At 38.4% G+C, this 14,608-nt stretch overlaps 1 protein-coding gene across 7 annotated transcripts in view; it reads left to right on the forward strand.

Moving 5' to 3' along the window:
• Positions 1-14,608, forward strand: part of LOC148121266 (adhesion G protein-coupled receptor E4-like) — an 86,634-nt gene that overhangs the window by 15,121 nt on the left and 56,905 nt on the right. The gene's annotated exons all lie outside the window — the stretch shown is intronic.

Here is a 14,608-nt window from a genome sequence, read left to right on the forward strand (position 1 = left end):
CTTTCTTGACTTTTTTCTTTAACCCATTCATCATTCAATAATTAGTCTTTTAGTATTCTGAAGTTTGTGCATGTAAGATTTATTTGCTATCAATTTAAGGTTTGTTGCATTATGGTTTGATAAGCTACATAAAATTATTTCAAACTTTTTGACTCTGTAAAGATTTTTTTGTGTGCTACTGGGTGTGGTCTATTTTAAAGAAACTTCTATGGGCTGTTGCAAGAAAGGTGGATCCTTTGGTGTTTTAGGGAATATCATACAGATAGCTGTTATCCATTTGATATTTGATATAAATTAATTTTTATGCTTTTCTGTTTACTTTTTGTTTAGATGATCTATCTGGTGAAGAAAGTGTGGTGTTGAAATAGCCTACTGTCTTTGGATTGATGTTAGCAAGTATCTTTAAATTCAGTGGTAGATTTGTCATGAAATTGGGTACCTCAGAGTTCGATACATATATGTTTAAGATAATAATATCTTTTTGGATAACTGTTTTCTTCAATAGAAAGAAGTGTCCCTTTTTATGTCTTTGAATTAGCTTTAGTTTCAACTCTATTTTACTATTGGCCTGCTTGCTTACTGTTTCCATTTAATTGGAGTACTTTTATCCATTCCTTTACTCTAGTTCATTTACTCTATTCTTTAAAGTTGTATTTTCTGTAGACAACAGATAGTTGAATTTAGCTTTGTATTGATCCACTCAGTCATCCTGTGTCTTTTGATCAAAGAATTGTGGCCAATGATATTTAAAGACATTGTTGGAATATATAAGTTGGTTGTGGCTATTGTGTTGCTTATTTTTGGTAGTGTTGTTTGGGTTCTCAGTAATATTTTTGTATTTTAATAATATGGCTTTGTTTTTCTTTCTGTAGTCTCTCTCTTAGGTTAAATCCTCTCTCTAGCCAAAAGAAATGTTTCTTATATTTTCTTTACATTTGTTTGGTTGGATGTAAATCTTTTAGGGCATTTAAATTATGGAAAGTTTTTCTTTTTCCTTTAATTTTGATAAAAAATTTGCTGGTATATTATTCTTGGTGACAGTCATAGTCTTTTTAAAATTATTATTAAATATATTCTTATTAAATTATTATTAAATTAAATATAATCTTCTCTCACACAGTAATCCTGACTGCAGTCTCCCCTCTCTCCCCTCCTCCCAGTCTTCCCATACCTCCTCTCTCCTCCAGATTCACTGTTCCTCATTTCCCTACAGAAAAGAGCAGACCTCCCAGGGATGCCAACTGAACATGGCATAACAAGATGCAGAAAGACTAGGCATAAATCCTCATAGCAAGTCTAGATGAAGCAGCCCTGTGGGAGGAAAAACATCCCATGAGCGGGCAAAAACAAAACGTTAATGAAATAAATCCTAATTATATTCTGCTATACTCATAGGATAGGTGCCTAGCTCAATTTTCGTCAGAGGGGCTTCCTCCAGGTTCTGATGGGACGAAATACAAAGTCTCACAGCCAAACAGAGGTCAGAGCTCTGGTAACCTGCAGAAGAGGAGAGGAAGGATTGTAGGAGCCAAAGGTGCTGAGTGTTGGCATTCTATTGATGGAGGCTGCTCATTTGTTCCTGGCCACCCAGGCCTGAAACAATCGCACAGAAACCATATTAATTACAATACTGCTTGGCCAGTCACTTAGGTGCATTGCTAGCTAACTCTTGTATCTTAAATTAACCCATTTCTATTATTTTATATTTTACCACGAGGTCTTTCTCCTTCGGCGGCTACATGGTGTCCCTTTGACTCTGCTGCTCTCTGTATGTCACTTCCAGCCTGACTATATTCTGCCTTGCTATAGCCTGAAGCGGCTTCTTTTATTAACCAATGGTAGTAAAACATATTCATAGCCTACAGAGGGGAATCCCACATCAGTTGAAATCTCTGGGAGAACAGGGTCCACAGAATCAAATAAGCAGGGCTTTCCAGATCGCACAGAGACTTGTGGCAACCCTGGAGCCTGTATAGATCTTGGCGTGTTTGCTGAAATCCTAAGCATGGGATTGGGGATTTCTCTAGCTGTTTGGTCATCATAGTCTTTTAGAACTTCTAGAGCATCGTTATAGGCTCTACTGCTTTCAAAATTTCCATTGAGAATTCACTGTTATTCTGATAAGATTTTCTGCATATGTTCCTTATTTTCTTTATCCATTCTTCAGTTGAGGGGCATCTATCTTGTTTCTGGGTACTGACTATTACAAATAGTGCTGCTATAAACATAATTGGACATAAGTCTTGTAATATGATTAAACATCTTTTGGGTATATGCCCAAGGGTGGTATTGCTTGATCCTGAGGTAGGTGGATTCCCAATTCTCTGAGAAACCACCATACTGATTTCCAGTGTGGTTGTACAAGTTTGCTTTCCCACCAGCAATGGATGAGTGTTCCCTTTACTCCACATTCTGTTCAGCATATGCTATCATTGGTGTTTTTAATCTTAGCCATTCTGACTGGTGTAAGGTGGTATCTCAGAGTAATTATGATTTGCATTCTCCTTATGGCTAAGGATGTTGAACATTTCCTTAAGAGTCTTTTGGGCATTTGAGATTCCTTTATTATATGGGATTGTTTTTGCTATTCTGATTTTTTTTCCATATGAAGTGGATTATTGTTCTTTCAAGGTCTTTGAAGAATTGCGTTGGGATTTGGATGAGAATTGCATTGAATCTATAGATTGCTTTTGGTAGGATTGCCATTCTTTTTGTGTTGATCCTGTCTATCCAAGAAGATAGGAGATCTTTCCATTTTCTGGTATCTTTTTAAATTTCTTTCTTCAAAGACTTAAAGTTCTTGTTGCATAGGTCTTTCACTTCTTTGGTTAGTGTTACTGCAAGATATTTTATGTTATTTGTGGCTACTGTGAAAGGTGATGTTTTACTGATTTCTTCTCAGCCCCTTTATCATTTGTATAGAGGAGGGCTACTGATTTTTGTGTGTGTGTGTGTTAATCTTTTGTCCTGCCACATTACTAAAGGTATTTATCAGCTGTGGGAGTTCAATGGTAGAGTTATTGGGATCACTTATATATACTATCCTATCATCTGCAAATAACAAAAGTTTGACTTCTTGTTTTCCAATTTGGATCCCCTTGATCTCCTTATATGGTCCTATTGCTATAGCTAGAACATCAAGAATTATGTTAAAGAGATATGGAGAGAGTGGACAGGATTTTCTTGTTCCTGATTTTAGTAAAATCACTTCGAATTTCTCACCATTGAATTGAATGTTGCCTGTTGGCTTATGGTATATTGCTTTTATTATGTTTATATATGTTCCTTGTATATCTGATCTCTCCAAGACCTTTATCATGAAGGGGTGTTGGATTTTGTTAAATTCTTTTTCAGCATATCATGAGATGATCATATGAGTTTTTTCTTTCAGTTTATTTATATAATGGATTACACTGTTATATTTTCTTATGTTTAACCATCTCTTCATCTTTGGGGTGAAGCCAACTTGATCATGGTGGATGATTTTTTGATGTGTTCTTGGATTCGATTTGCCAGTATTTCATTGAGTAATTTTGCTTCTATGTTCATGAGTGAGATTGGTCTGTAATTCTCTTTCTTGGTTGAGTCTCTGTGTGGTTTTGGTGCCAGGGTAACTATAGCCTCATAAAAAGTTAGTGATGTTCCTTCTGTTTTTATTATGTGGAACATATTAAGGAGTATAGGTATTAACTCATTAACTCTTCTTGGAAGTTCTGGTAGAATTTTGCACTGGAACCATCTAACCCTATGCTTTTTTTTGGTTGGGAGATTTTGATGACAGCTTCTATTTCCTTGCAGTTTATAAGTCAATTTAAATTGTTCACCTTGTTTTGATTAAATTTTGTTATATGGTAGCTATTCAGAAATTGTCCATTTCTTCTACATTTTCTAATTTTGTGGATTACAGGTTTTTGTAGTATGACTTAGTGATCCTCTGGATTTCCTCAGTGTCTATTGTTATGTCCCCCATTTTATTTCTGATTTTGTTAATTTGGATGTTCCCTCTCTCTGTCTCATGATTAGTTTGGATAAGGGTTTTTCTGTTTTGTTGATTTTCTCTTTGTCTTGTGAATTCTTTGTATTTTTTTTTAGTTTCTATTTTGTTGATTTCAGCCCTCAATTTGAGTATTTCCTGTTTTCTACTCTTCCTGGATAAGTCTGCTTCTTTTTGTTCTTGAGCTTTCAGGTGTGCTGTTAAGTCTCTAATGTGAGCTTTCTCCACTTCCTCTATGTGGGCACTTAGTGCTGTGAACTTCTTAGCACTGCTTTCATAGTGTCCCATAGGCTTGGATATGTTGTGCCTTCATTTTCATATAATTCTAGGAAGTCTTTAATTTCTTTCTTTATATCTTTCTTGACCCAGGGTTGGTCCAATAGTTCACTGTTCAATTGTCATGAGTTTGTAGGCTTTCTACAATTAGTGCTGTTGTTAAATTCTAACTTTTAACCATGGTGATCCAATGAGATACAGGGGGTTACTCCAATTTTTGTTTCTATCTGTGGAGGTTTGCATTGTTACTGAGTATGTGGTCAATTTTAGAGAAGGTTCCATGAGTTGCTAAGAAGCTATTATTTTTTGTGTGTTTTTGGTGGAATGTTATATAGATGTCTGTTAAGTTCATTTGTTTCATGATATCTGTTATTTCTCTGGTCAGTTTCTGTCTGGTTGGCCTGTTCATTGGTGAGAGTAGAGTGTTGATGTCTCCTATTATTAGTGTGTGGGGCCTGATGTGTGATTTAAGCTTTAGTAATGTTTCTTTTACATATGTGGGTGACCTTATATTTGTGGCATAGATGTTCAGGATTGAGACTTCACCTTGAACGATTGTTCCTGTTATGAGTATAAAGTATCCTCCTCCATCTCCTCTGATTAATTTTAGTTTGAAATCTATTTTATTAGATATTAGGACAGTTATACCTGTTTGTTTCTTAGGTCCGTATGATTTGAAAAACTTTTCCCATCCTTTTACTCTGAGGTAGTATCCGTCTTTGAGGTTGAGGTATGTTTCTTGTATACAGCAAAAGACTGGATCCTGTTTTTATATCTATTCTCTTAGCCCATGTCTTTTTGTAGATGTATTGAGTCCATTGATATTAAGAGATATTAATGATCTGTGATTGTTAATTCCTGTTATTTTTTGGTAGTAGTGGTTGTGTTTCCCTTCTTTGAGTTTTGCTGGTGGGAGATAATCTGTTTCTTGTAATTTTGTGGGTACAGTTAACTTCCTTTGGTTGAGGTTTTTCTTCTAGTATTTTCTGTAGGACTGGGTTTGTGGATTTGTATTGTTTAAATCTGGTTTAGTGGAATATCTTGTTTCCTCCATTGATGGTGATTGAAGTCTTTGCTGGTTGTGGTAGTCTGGGCTCACATACATGGTCTCTTATTGTCTACATCACATTTGCCCAGGACCTTTAGGCTTTCATGGCTTCCATTGAGAAGTCAGGTGTAATTCTGATAGGTCTACCTTTTTATGTTACTTGACTTTTTTCTTTTGCAACTCTTAATTTTCTGTGTTCTGTATGTTTTGTGTCTTGATTATTATATGGCTTGGGAAGTTGTTTTGATCCAGTCTAGTTGGTGTTCTATAAGCTTCTTTTACCCTCAGAGGAATATCCTTCTTTAGATTGGGAAAGTTTTATTCTATGATTTTGTTGAATATATTTTTTTGTGTGTCTTAAGCTACAGTTCTTCTTCTATCCTTGTTATTGTTAGGTTTGGTCTTCTCATGGTTTCCCAGATTTTCTAGATGTTTTGTGTTAAGAACTTGTTGGAGTTAATGTTTTCTTTTTTAATTAATTAATTTATTTGTTTATAAAAATTTTCACTTCTTTCCCTCCTCCCCATATCCTCCCATTCCCCCCACTCCCTCTCCTCCCCTCCCACTCCCTCTCCTCCTCCCTCTCCAGTCCTAAGAGCAGTCAGGGTTTCCTGCCCTGTGGGAAGTTCAAGTTCCTCCCCTCTCCCTTCAGGTCTAGGAAGATGAGCATCCAAACAGACTAGGATCCCACAAAGCCAGTACATGCAGACAAAACAAGACCCAGTGCCATTGTCAATGGCTTCTCAGTCAGCCCCCATGTCAGCCACATTTAGAGACTCCGGTTTGATCACATGCTCATTCAGTCCCAGTCCAGCTGGCCTTGGTGAGCTCTCATTCGATCAGTCCCCTTGTATCAGAGGGTAAACGCACCCCTCGTGGTCCTGATTTCCTTTTTCATGTTCTCCCTCCTTCTGCTCCTCATTTGGTCCTTGGGGGCTCAGTCCAGTGCTCCAATGTGGGTCTCCGTCTCTATCTCCATCTATCGTCAGATGAAGGTTCCCTCTGGTTCTGCCTTTCTTGCTCACGTTCTCCCCTCCTTCTGCTTCTCATTTAGACCTAGGGAGTTAAGTCCAGTGTTCCAACGTGTGTCTCTGTCTCTATCTCTATCCATCGCCAGATGAAGGTTCTATGGTGATATGCAAAATATTCATCAGTATGGTTATGGGCCAAGGCCAGTTCAGGCACCCTCTCCTCTGCTGCCCAGGGAACAATCTGGGGACCTCTCCTTGGGCCTGGTAACCCCTCCAGAATCAAGTCTCTTGCAAACCCTAAAATGGCTCCCTTAGTTGAGATATATACCTCCCTGCTCCCATAGCCATCCTTCCTCCCTCCCCCCAATCTATTCCCCCAAGCCATCCCCAATCCTCTCCCATTCCCTTCTCTCTAACCATCTCCCCTTACTTCCACCCCCCCATGCACCCAAGTTTGCCTGGCAATCTTGTCTACTTCCAATGTCTAGGAGGATAACTATATGTTTTCTTCAAATCCACCTTCTTATTTAGCTTCTCTAGGATCACGAATTATAGGCTCAAAGACCTTTAACTATGGCTAGAATCCATTTATGAGTGAGTACGTACCATATTACTCTTTTTGGGTCTGGGTTACCTCACTCAGGAAAGCGTTTTCTATTTCCATCCATTTGCATGCAAAATTCAAGATGTCATTGTTTTTTACCGCTGAGTAAAACTCTAATGTGTATATGTTCCACACCTTTTTTAACCATTCTTCTATTGAGGGGCACCTAGGTTGTTTCCATGTTCTGGCTATTACAAATAGTGCTGCTATGAACATAGTTGAAGAAATGCTTTTGTAGTATGATAGGGCATCTCTTGGGTATATTCCCAAGAGTGGAATTGCTGGGTCCTGAGGAAGGTTGACTCCCAGTTTCCTGAGAAACTGTCACACTGATTTCAACAGTGGCTGCACAAGTTTGCATTCCCACCAACAATGGATGAGTGTTCCCCTCACTCCACATCCTCTCCAGCATAGGCGATCATTGGTGTTTTTGAGTTTGGCTAGTCTGACAGGTGTAAGATGGTATCTCAAAGTTGTTCTGATTTGCATTTCCCTGATTGCTAAGGAGGTTGAGCATGACCTTAAGTGCCTTTTGGCCATTCGAAGTTCATCTGTTGTGAATTCTCTGTTCAGTTCAGTACCCCATTTTTTAATTGGGTTAATTAGAGTTTTAGTGTCTAGTTTCTTGAGTTCTTTGTATATTCTGGAGATCAGACCTTTGTCTGATGAGGGGTTGGTGAAGATTTTCTCCCAGTCAGAAGGTAGCCTTTTTGTCTTACTGACAGTGTCCTTTGCTTTACAGAAGCTTCTCAGTTTCATTAGGTCTCATTTATTCATTGATTCTCTTATTGTCTGTGCTACTGGGGTTCTACTTAGCAAGTGGTCTCCTGTGCCTATATCTTGTAGACTACTTCCCACTTTCTCTTCTATCAGGTTCAATGTGGTCAGATTAATGTTGATGTCTTTAATCCATTTGGACTTGAGTTTTGTGCATGGTGATAGATATGGATCTACTTTCATTCTTCTACAGAATGACATCCAGTTATACCAGCACCATTTGTTAAAGATGCTTTCCTTCTTCCATTGTATAATTTTAGCTCCTTTGTCGAAAATCTGGTGTTCATAGGTTTGTGGGTTAATATCCGGGTCTTCTATTCGATTCCATAGGTCGACTTCTCTGTTGTTATGCCAATACCAAGCTGTTTTCAATACTGTAGCTCTGTAATAAAGTTTGAAGTCAGGGATTGTAATGCCTCCAGTAGTTCCTTTATTGTATAAGATTGTTTTGGCTATTCTGTTTTTTTTTTGTTTTGCCATATAAACTTGATTATTGTTCTCTCAAGGTCTGTGAAGAAGTTTGATGGGATTTTGATGGGGATTACATTGAATCTATAGATTGCTTTTGGTAGAATTGCCATTTTTTACTATGTTGATTTTCCCAATCCAAGAGCAGGGGAGGTCTTTCCATTTTCTGGTATCCTCCTCAATTTCTTTCTTCAAAGACTTAAAGTTCTTGTCAAATAGGTCCTTCACTTCCTTGGTTAGAGTTATCCCAAGATATTTTATGCTATTTGTGGCTATTGTGAAAGGTGATGCTTCTCTGATTTCCTTCCCTGCTTCTTTATCCTTTGTGTATAGGAGGGCCACTGATTTTTTGGAGTTGATCTTGTATCCTGCCACATTACTAAAGGTGTTATCAGCTGTAGGAGTACGTCAGTAGAGTTTTTGGGGTCGCTTATGTACACTATCATATGGTCTGCAAATAACGAAAGTTTAACTTCATCCTTTCCAATTCGAATCCCCTTGATCCCCTTATGTTGTCTTATTGCTATTGCTAGAACTTCAAGCACTATATTGAAGAGGTATGGAGAGAGTGGACAGCCTTGTTGTGTTCCTGATTTTAGTGGAATGGCTTTGAGTTTCTCTCCATTCAATTTGATGTTAGCTGTCGGCTTGTTGTAGATAGCTTTTATTATATTTAGGTATGATCCTTGTATCCCCAATCTCTCCAACACCTTTATCATAAAGGGGTGTTGAATTTTGTCAAATGCTTTTTCAACATCCAATGAAATGATCATATGGTTTTTTTCTTTCAGTTTATTTATATGATGGATTACATTGATAGATTTGTGTATGTTGAACCAGCCCTGCACCTCTGGGCTAAAGCCCACTTGATCATAATGGATAATTTTTCTAATGTGTTCTTGGATTCGGTTTGCCAGTATTTTATTGAGAATTTTTGCGTTGATGTTCATGAGTGAGATTGGTCTGTAATTCTCTTTCTTGGTTGTGTCTTTGTGTGGCTTTGGTATCAAGGTAATTGTAGCTTCATAAAAAGAGTTTGGCAATGACTCTTCTGTTTCTATATTGTGAAATACATTAAGGAGTGTAGGTATTAGCTCTTCCTGGAAGTTCTGGTAGAATTCTGCATTGAAACCATCTGGTCCTGGGCTTTTTTTGGTAGGAAGATTTTTGATAACAGCTTCTAATTCTTCACGACTGACAAGTCTATTTAGATTGTTCACCTGGTCTTGGTTCAACTTTGGTATATGGTACTTATCTAAAAAAATATGTCCATTTCTTTTACATTTTCCAATTTTCTGGCATACAGGCTTTTGTAGTAAGATCTAATGATTCTCTGAATTTCCTCTGTGTCTGTGGTTATGTCCCCCTTTTCATTTCTGATCTTATTAATTTGCATGTTGTCTCTCTCTGCCGTTTGATTAGTTTGGAGAGGGGTTTGTCAATCTTATTGATTTTTTTCCAAGAACCAGCTTTTTGTTTCATTGATTTTTTGGATTGTTTTCTGTGTTTCTATTTTGTTGATTTCAGCCCTCAGTTCGATTATTTCCAATTTTCTACTCCTCCTGGGTGAATCAGCTTCTTTTTTTTTCTAGAGCTTTCAAGTGTGCTGTTAAGTCTCTAATGTGTGCTTTCTCCATTTTCTTTAATTGGGCACTTAGTGCTATGAACTTTCCTCTTAGCACTGCTTTCATAGTGCCCCATAGGTTTGAGTATGTTGTGGCTTTATTTTCATTAAATTCAAGGAAGACTTTAATTTCTTTCTTTAATTCTTCCTTGACCCATGGGTGATTTAGTAGTTGACTGTTCAACTTCCATGAGTTTCTTGGCTTCCTGGGGGTAGCATTGTTGTTGAATTCTAACTTTAATCCATGGTGATCTGACAAGACACAGGTGGTTACTAATATTTTTTTGTATCTGTGGAAGTTTGCTTTGTTACCGAGTATGTGGTCAATTTTCGAGAAGGTTCCATGAGCTGCAGAGAAAAAGGTCTATTCTTTCCTATTTGGGTGAAATGTTCTATAGATGTCTGTTAAGTCCATTTTACTCAATACCTCCAATAATTCTCTTATTTCTCTGTTACATTTCTGTCTGATTGACCTGTCCATTGGTGAGAGAAGTGTGTTGAAGTCTCCTGCTATTAGTGTGTGTGGTTTGATGACTGCCTTGTGTTCTCGAAGTGTTTCTTTTACATAAGTGGGTGCCTTTATATTAGGGGCATAGATATTCAGGATTGAGACTTCTTCCTGTTGGCTTGTTCCTGTTATGAGTATGAAATGTCCATCTCTATCTCTTCTGATTGATTTTAGTTTGAAGTCAATTTTGTTAGATATTAGAATGGTCACACCCCCTTGTTTCTTAGGTCCATTTGCTTGGAAAACCTTTTCCCAACCCTTTACTCTGAGTAGGTGTCTGTCTTTGTGGTTGAGGTGTGTTTCTTGTAAACAGAAGAATGTTGGATCCTGTTTTCGTATCCAATCTCTAAGTCTGTGCCTTTTTATAGGTGAATTGAGTCCACTGATATTAAGTGATATTAAGGACCAGTTGTTGTTGACTCTATTTATTTTGTTTTGTTTTGTTTTTTGGGTAGTAGAGTGTATGTGTTTTCCTTCTTTGAGTTGTGCTTGTGAAGGGTCGCTAGCTGTCTGAGTTATTGTAGGCAGCGTTGGGAATGTTGGATTCCTTGGGTTGTGATTTTCCTTCTAATACTTTCTGTAAGGCTGGATTTGTAGCTATGTATTGTTTAAATTTGTTTTTATCCTGGAATATTTTGTTTTCTCCGTTGATAGTGAACGATAGCTTGGCTGGGTATAGTAGTCTGGGCTTGTATCCATGGTCTCTTAGATTCTACAGTACCTCTATCCAGGACTTTCTGGCTTTCATGGTTTCCATAGAGAAGTCTGGTGTAAGTCTGATAGGTTTACCTTTATAAGTTACTTGACCTTTTTCCTTTGCAGCTCTTAATACTCTTTTTTAATCTGAATGCTTTGTGTTTTGATTTTATATGGCGAGGGTGTTTTTTTTCTGATCCAGTCTATTTGGTGTTCTGTATGCTTCTTGAACCTTCATAGGAATATCGTTCTTTAGATTGGGAAAGTTTTCTTCTATAATTTTGTTGAATATATTTTCTGGACCTTTGATCTGCAATTCTTCTCCTTCTTCTACCCCTATTATTCTTAGATTTGGGTTTTTTTTATTATGTCCCAGATTTCCTGAATGTTTTGTGATGAGAATTTGTTGGATTTGCTGTTTTCTTTGGTTAGAGCATTTATTTTCTCTATGGTGTCTTCAGAATCTGAGATTCGTTCTTCTATCTCTTGTATTGTATTGGTTATGCTTGTTCCTGAAGTCTCTGTTTGTTTACCTTGATTTTCCATATCCAGCTGGCCCTCAGTTTGTGTTTTCTTCATTGCCTCCATTTCAGTTTTCAATTCTTGAACTGATTCCATTACCTGTTTGATTGTTTTTTCTTGGTTTCCCAGGGTATCGTTTACGAGTTTACTCATTTCTTCAAACTTTCTGTTATATTTCTCTTCCATATCTTTGCTCATTTCTTCAATCTTTTTGTTATATTTCTCCTATATTTCTTTAAGTAAGTTATTCATACCCTGTTTAAGGGACTCTATTGCTTTCATAATGACACTGTTTTCCACTTCTTCCGGAATAGGGTGTTCAAGTCCTTCTGTCGTAAGATCGCTGGGATCTGGTGTTTTCATGTTGTTTTTTTAGATTGTTGGAGGAATTCTTGCCTTGGCCCCTGCCCATCTCTTCCTTCAGATGTTCTCCAATGGCTCTTCCCTCCGCTGGGTCTTCTGCTACAGGATTAGTGCCCCTTGCTGGCCAGGAATCACTTTGCCTGCAGTCCTACCTTGCTGCAGGCAGGTTATTAAAACAAAGGAACTCCCAACTGTTTGTACTCACCGCCCTGTCCCGGGGGCGCCAACACAGGCTGAGTTGGAGGATTTTGTTGTGCAAGCTTACTTTTAACTAACACTAAGGAAATAGCTGAGTTAGAGAATTTAAGTGTAAACTCTTTACTGAGAACTGTTAGGAAACTCAACTCAAAGGAGACCCATGAGAACCTAGCTACTTCAAACTCTGTGTATATATGTATAATGATATTTTATTTATGTTTTATAAGTAAACCTTTCCTGAAGACAAGAAAGTAAAACTAAGCCTCTAGAGGCCAGGCACTGGTCTGCCCACTCTTTCTTAAAAGTCTTCATCATCTTCATAAAGTTATATTTAAAATCATTTTCTTCTACTTTTTCTGGGTTAGGGTGATCAAGTCTTCTTGTTGTGTGACTATGGATTCTGGTGATACATTGTTGCTTTTTAGGTTGTTAGATGAATTCTTGCATTGGTGCCTATCCACCTCTTCCTTCAAATGAGGCCAGCAGTGTCTTTGCGGCTTGGTCCAATCTTTTCAGTGGCTGTCTGAGTCTCTGGGAATTGCTCCTGGTCTGCTCTGCACTGTCAATGTCTGTTTCTCAGGGAGCCTCTGATGTCTCTCTTAGCTTGCTTGGTCTTCTCTTCTGGTTCACTCTCTTGGTCCACTCTTGTTCTTTAGATCCTCTCTTGGTCCTCGCTCTAGGTCCCCTCTCTGGTCCTGTCAGTAGGAAACTCTCCTGGTTGCTGACTAGATAAGCTGATAAGGTGGGGGAAGGCCCTGGGTTTTGCTGCACTATGAAGGGTGTCTTGCAGGGTGGTTGGTCACTCACCTCTTGGTCCTATCTGTATCATAGCAAACAAAGTTTCAGAGTTCCCCTGAAGATGCAGGAGGATAAGCGAGTTTGGGGGTGTGATGGGCCTAGTAGCTTGCAGGGTCTGGTGGATGGGGGTGTATTGGGGCAGATTATCTGCAGAACACTCTCCTGCTGGTCTTCTAGAGAATCTGAGATAGTTGGGGGAGGGACCGGGCTTTTGCCCCACTATGGAGGTCCTAGAGAGTGGGGTGTCCCACCGAAAGACTGCTCACTCACCTCTTGATTCTGTCTATATTGTAGCAAGCAGTGTTTCAGAGTTCCACTGAGGTTGCAGGAGGATCTATTGCATTTTTTGAGTATCATGGTATTAACCTGAGAGACATCATCTATAGTAACTAAATTTATTCACCGAAGGGGTGATGAGACAGTTATAAGTCTAACAACAAATTACTGTGAACTTTTACTTCCCAGAAAACTAAAAATTACTTTACAAAGTTCTTCGTATAACTTTGAAGTTCTATCGATGATTTTAGAAACATTAATGGAAGTTGTAATAGAAATACCACTAGCAGTTACATTCATACGCAAGATTATGATAAATAATACATAGCTCTTTGCTGAAAGCATTGAGATTGTGAGGTTATATTGGTATGTCTTATAACACAACTACTTTGTGAATATAGATAATTTTCTGGATATTTCCTGTTTTGCATTATCAGTGAATAAGAGATGCAGCATGAGAGCAATGGTTACAATTGGGGTAAGGATAAGTGTATAAGAGATCCAATCATTATTAGCACCATGAGTACCACCATTATCATCACAACCATTACTATTATATCAGCATATCTTAATTATCATCATCTGTAAGTATAGCTCTAGAGGGAAAGGTATCCTGCCTGTCAGAAGCCAGGCAATGCCTATAGTTATTACAGATTTGAAGGGAAAGGTATCCTTGCTGTTGGAAGCCAGGCAATATCTACAGTCCAGAAAGGAAAGGTAACCTGCCTGTCAGTAGCCAGGTGCTACAGCTTGGAAGGAAAAGGTACCCTAGGTGATGGAAGCCAGGCAACATCGGGCACCATTCTGTTCTGTCACGAGATGGTTTTTCTGCAGAAATGTAGCAACTCTGGTCTTCTCTGGGAGAGGGGTTACAGTTCTGTTTTCTTCTGCTCTGCTGTGCTAAGGGAGCTTACTTATGGAAATGTAGCAGTTCTCTTCCTACTTCAGTGAAAGTTGTTATTTCTCTGTCCTATCCTCCATTGAAAGAGGTGATGATACAAACCTCATTGGAAAGATTTATTGGGAGGGAGAATTCCAAGAGTGTGAGTCTGCCATGGTGGAAAAAAAAATGTAGGTCCAAACTGAACAGGTATAGGGCTTATATAGAGCTTCTTAGGGGAAGAGTATTTTAGGGTGAAGATTTTCAGGTTGGGAATTGTAGAGAATTTGTTCCCTGAGCTTGTACAAGCCCAGAGACTGACTGGATTTCATGCTCATAGATGGTTGGTTTCATGCCCAGAGATTGGCTGGTTTTCATGCTCAGGGATTGGTTGGTTTTCATGCTGAGTTAATCAGGGGCAGAGTGTATTTTTTGTCTTTGGTTTCAGGACCAAATTGGGTTTCTTTCACTCTGGTTCCAGGACCAGGGTGTGCTTCATTCACTGGCCCTTGTTGACATTTTGACTCTGGTTTCAGGGCCAGTGAAGTGGCACTGAGAGTCAGGGTTTGTTTGTTTGACTCTGGTTTCAGATCCAGGGCTTGTTT

This window comes from Myodes glareolus, chromosome 8 (assembly GCF_982192425.1).
Source record: "Myodes glareolus chromosome 8, mMyoGla1.1, whole genome shotgun sequence".
Classification (NCBI taxonomy): domain Eukaryota; kingdom Metazoa; phylum Chordata; class Mammalia; order Rodentia; family Cricetidae; genus Myodes; species Myodes glareolus.